This window comes from Mandrillus leucophaeus, unplaced genomic scaffold (assembly GCF_000951045.1).
Source record: "Mandrillus leucophaeus isolate KB7577 unplaced genomic scaffold, Mleu.le_1.0 Scaffold129, whole genome shotgun sequence".
NCBI classification, from domain to species: domain Eukaryota; kingdom Metazoa; phylum Chordata; class Mammalia; order Primates; family Cercopithecidae; genus Mandrillus; species Mandrillus leucophaeus.
In genome coordinates, this window is record NW_012101243.1 from 1,068,301 (window position 1) to 1,073,511 (window position 5,211).

Genomic DNA, 5,211 nt, shown 5'->3' on the forward strand with positions numbered 1-5,211 from the left:
AGGTGTGAGCCACTGAGCCTGGCCCTTACTATTTAGTTTTAAACCTACCGAAGCTCTCCCCAAATCAGAAAAGATGAGAATCAAAAAGGCAGGCAGAAGGAACTGGGAAGTTGGGCAGGAAGGCAAGGCTAAGGGGTCTCAGGAAGGGTAAAATGAGGAGAGAGAAGAGGAAGGAGGAAAGGAAGATGGAGGAAGAGAAGTAAATGGAAGGAAAAGAGGAAGGGAAGGGAGAAAGATGAGAAGGGGGAAGAGGGACAGAAAAGATTCATCTAAGACCTGTAGCTTCAGGTAGGTCAAATGGCTCAACAAGACACAGGCCTGAAGTGTGAGGAAGCAAACCAGAAGACCGTTGAACTCCAAGGTTCTTCCTGTGTTCAAGCTTCCCAATGTGCCAGTATTATTTTGTTCCAACTGGTAGAACTTGGAAATCCCACACATTCCATGTTAAACATAAATACAAACAGGCTGGCTGGGTGTGGTGGCTCACGCCTGTAATCCCAGCACTTTGGGAGGCAGAGGCAGGCAGATCACCTGAGCTCAGGAGTTCAAGACAAGCATAGCCAACATGATGAAACCTTGTCTCTACTAAACATACAAAAAATTAGCCAGGCATGGTGGCACGCTCCTGTAGTCCCAGCTACTCGGGAGGCTGAGGCACAAGAATCACTTGAACCCAGGAGGCAGTGGTTACAGTTAGCCGGGATCGTGCCACTGTACTCCAGCCTGGGAGAGAGAGACTCCATCTCAAAAAAATAAAAATTAAAAAAAAAAAAAATACAAACAATCCTCTCTAAATAGCTCATATCCTGTTCCCAATCAAGTCTATACAATCTAGGGTGTTCAAGGAAGGCTCTAAAAATCAATGAACTTATTCCAAGTAATGTTTTAAGGGGATTTGAACAATATATACGATATCTGGCAAGTCTTCTTCCCTTTGATACTGTATATAAACAGGGGCTGACTATACAGAACTTGAGTGTTTCCCAAACTCTTCTTACAGTATAAGTCATCTGGGAAGCTTGTTAACAACTCATATTCCCAGGTTCCCATCCAGACAGTCTGACTGGGAAAGAACTGAGACATGGCTGGAATCTGTTTTTACAAATGCCTTGGGCAAGGATTAACCATAAACTTGGAAAACATCCTTTCTATATTAAATTTATCCTACTCGTTATGAAATCCTACACTTATAAAAATATAAAAACCAAATGTCCTTTTTCTTATCTCAATGGAGTCATGTGGCTTCAAAGGAGCAGTCTGCTTATTGGGGTACAACTACTCCTGTATATACTTTCTCGAGGGTATAAGCCAGGGCATGAATAGCTAAAGGAGAATCAGTTTCAAAACACTCAGTTCTCACACATACGCCTTCCTAAACTAAGCTAAGGACATGTCAGATTTCTGCCAGTTTACATTTTCCACCCCTCCTTGTATAATAACTGCTTTTAACTGCCCTTCTCCCACTTTACATAAAAGGGCCTGCCTCTCACTCATCCCACATCTTAACATGGTGCTCTGCCTGGAGGTTTAAAATTTCCAGATTTTCTCAACCGGGTTTCCTCATCTGAACAGTGATACATTTTCTCTGTTTTTGTAAGGGTGGTATACAGCTATTACCATTCTCAATGCACTAAGGTCAATCCATCACAGATCAAGGATGGCTTGGGTATTGTGGCTTCTCTCCCAGAACTCAGTTGAGAAAGCCAGTGAACATAAAGCCAGTGCTGTCCAACAGAAATACGCTAAGAGTGCAAGCCACATGCAATTTTCTTTTTTTTTTTGAGATGGAGTCTCACTTCGTCACCCAGGCTGGAGTACAGTGGTGTGATCTTGGCTCACTGCAACCTCTGCCTCCTGGGTTCAAGAGATTCTCGTGCCTCAGCCTCCCAAGTAGGTGGGATTACAGGCTCATCTAATTTTTGTGTTTTTAGTAGAGATGGGGTTTCACCATGTTGGCCAGGCTGGTCTTGAACTCCTGACCTCAGGTGATCCGCCCACCTTGGTCTCCCAGAATGCTGGGATTATAGGCATGAACCACCATGCCCAGCCAATTTTTGTATTTTTAGTAGAGACAGGGTTTCACCATGTTGGCCAGCCTGGTCTCAAATTCCTGAGCCACCATGCCTAGCGAATTTTAAATTTTTTGCTCATCACATAAGAGGGTTTGGTTTTTAAGTGCCAGGCATGGTGGCTCATGCCTGTAATCTCAGCACTTTCAGAGGCCAAGGCAGGAGGATTGCTTGAGGCCCGGAGATTTAGACAAACCTGGGCAACATAGTGAAACCCTGACTCTACAAAAAATAAATTAGCCAGGCATTGTGGCATGTGCCTGTAGTCCCAGCTACTCAGGAGGCTGAGACAGGAGCATCACTTGAGCCCAGGAGGTGGAGAATGGAGTTAGCCACAATCACGCCACTGCACTCCAGCCTACGTAACAGAGTGAGACCCTGTCAAAAAAAAACTTAAAAAGTTAATTTAAATACTATTTTATTTAATCCAATACCTTTCCTAAATTTGTTTTTTCTTTTTTTTTTTTTAAACTGGGCTCAGCAATCTTCCTGCCTCAGCCTCTGGAATAGCTGGGACTACAAGCATGTGCCACCAGTCTCAGACAATTTTTTCATTTTTTGTAGAGATGAGGTCTCACTATGTTGCCAAGGCTGGTCTCGAACTCCTGGGCTCAAGTGATCCTCTCTCATCAGCCTCTCAAAGTGCTGGCATGATTACAGGGATGAGGCACTGCACTCAGCTTCAGCTTCTAAAAACATTTCAACATGGAATCAATTTTTTTTGTTTGTTTTGTCGCCCAAGCTGGAGTGCAGTGGCCCAATCTCAGTCACTGCAACCTCCACTTCCTGAGTTTCAAGCAATTCTCTTGCCTCAACCTCCTGAGTAGCTGGGATTATAGACACCCACCACCAAGCCTGGCTAATATTTCCTTATATTTTTTCAGTAGAGATGGGGTTTCACCATGTTGGCTAGGCTGGTCTCAAACTCCTGACCTCAAGTAATCTAGCCACCTCGACCTCCCAAACTGCTGGGATTACAGGCCCGGCTGTAATCAATATTTTAAAATTGAGGTGTGTTACATTCTTTTTTGTACTATTTGAAATCTAGCATTTACTTATACTTACAGCACATCTCAATTCAGACTAGTTACATTTCAAGTAGTCAATAGCCCCATGCGGCTAGTGGCTACCATACTAGACAGCAGAGGTATAGGCCCTAGTTAGGCCTAGGGACAGTTGTAGCACCCTCAGCTCTTGAGGGCAAAACCCAGTTACAAGCACTAGAGAGGAAATCCGTTATTTCATATGGAGACAAAGCAACCTATTATATAATTCCCTATCTTACAATGAGTACTAATACACTTATGTGACGTAAGTTAAAATTTTTTCCACAGAAATTAAGTCTGATAGTCTGATTTGATAGAGAAGAGTGGCTTTGCATTCTCTACATCACTGGGGAATAATGAAAAGGCTTGCTCTGTAGTTCCACGGTTTTGATGAAAATACGTGTGTGTGTCTGTGTGTGTGTGTGTGTGTGTGTGTGTGTGTGTGTTTTGAAATGGGGTGTCACTACATTGCCCAGGCTGGTTTGAAAATCTCGGGCTCAAGCAATCCTCCCACTTCAGCCTCCTGAGTAGCTGGGACAACAAACATGCACCAACGCACTCAGCCTTCATGTTTTGTATTTTAAATATATCCACTGCAGCTATTTAAACTTGTGAGAAAAAGATAAATACTGCTTTAAAACGTGCTAGGGGATTCACAGTTTCAACTGAACACACAAAGAATACACAATCAAGAATGTCTGAAGATCACTGCACATATTTAATCAACGGCACACTCAGTCTAGAGACCCAGGGGACTCTTCATGCCACTGAATTGATTTGGAGAACGAGCGTTTGACTTAGGAAGGAATCAGGGCTTGTTTCATTCTTGGTTATTCTAGAAGAAGTCCAAATTTTAAGTTTTTTAATAACTGCATTCTTCCCTAAATCTATACCCTCTAACCTTGACTCTTACAAATTAGCTATCTCGGCTTTTTATTTAGACTGTGAAAATTTCTAATCAATAATCACTCTCCAAAGAGCTCAATTTCAAAATGCACCCATGCTTTTCTAGCTCCAATGTTCCTTTGTCCTCACCTCCTTCAGAAGCCCATACCTTTTTACTACTTTTCTTTCACGTCTGTCTCATTAGAACTCTATTTCCTGATTCCAGGTTCTATTAAGCTGACTCAAACTGAAATCATTTGAAAAAGCACAAGCAAAAGGCCTTGGTTTATCAGGTTTATCATATAAGCTGAAGTATCCAGTCAACGGTTAACCACTACTTTAGGAAGCTCAGTTACGAACACACTTCCCAACTTAGATTCCCAACTTGGATATGTGCCTCACTTAAATTCAGCTTCATGAACACAACTTGTTTCCAGATCATAAGAAAACTCAAAATCAGTCACAAAAACAAAGGATTGAAGTATACAAGTTACAAAGAACCACAAAGGGCCACAGAAGAATACTCTGGCATTGCCCACTGCAGAGCCCACTTGAAAAACTCACCAGTAGGAGCTATGGAAGGGGGTCTGCCTCGTTTTCTTTTGGGTTCCCTCAAGTTTTCTTGTGGACTCTTCACAATGTCATTTTCAGGTTTCTTATCCACTTGGGCATCTCCAGAATACTCCCTGTCGTTTTCTGAAATGTTTTCCTTGTCTTCCTTCTCGTTCTTGGGAAGACTTTTCTCTGACACTTTCCCCTTTTCAGAACAGATTAACTTTCCTTCTTTATCAGGCTGCTTGGGTCGCTTTTCTGTCTTTAAGGGTTTATCTTCTTTGTCTTTCTTCACATTCACTGTGGCTTTTCTCTGTTCTTTAAACTTCTCTCGTTTATCAGGAGATGATGAAAGACTTTTGTGATCTGTTTCTTTAGGCCTAGCATTACCCACAATATTCTAAAATGAGCAAAATAGCGATGAAACACTTCGTGATTACTTGTAAATACAAAATTAGGAATTTCTTACAAACGTATGAAGACAAACAAAGAAATTAAAACAGGACATATGCCAGGTCACATACACAAAGCACCACTGACAATATCCACCTGTACTAAGAGTTGAGAACCAATCCTTAAAACAATTCAGTTATTCTGGAGACAGTGCAGTCTCCCTTATTATGACGAATAAGTCACTAGAAAATAAAATTCTGGGCTTT

At 41.9% G+C, this 5,211-nt stretch overlaps 1 protein-coding gene across 2 annotated transcripts in view; it reads right to left on the reverse strand.

The window, feature by feature from the left end:
- Positions 1-5,211, reverse strand: part of PHF20 (PHD finger protein 20) — a 228,733-nt gene that overhangs the window by 111,556 nt on the left and 111,966 nt on the right. The window lies entirely within an intron of this gene.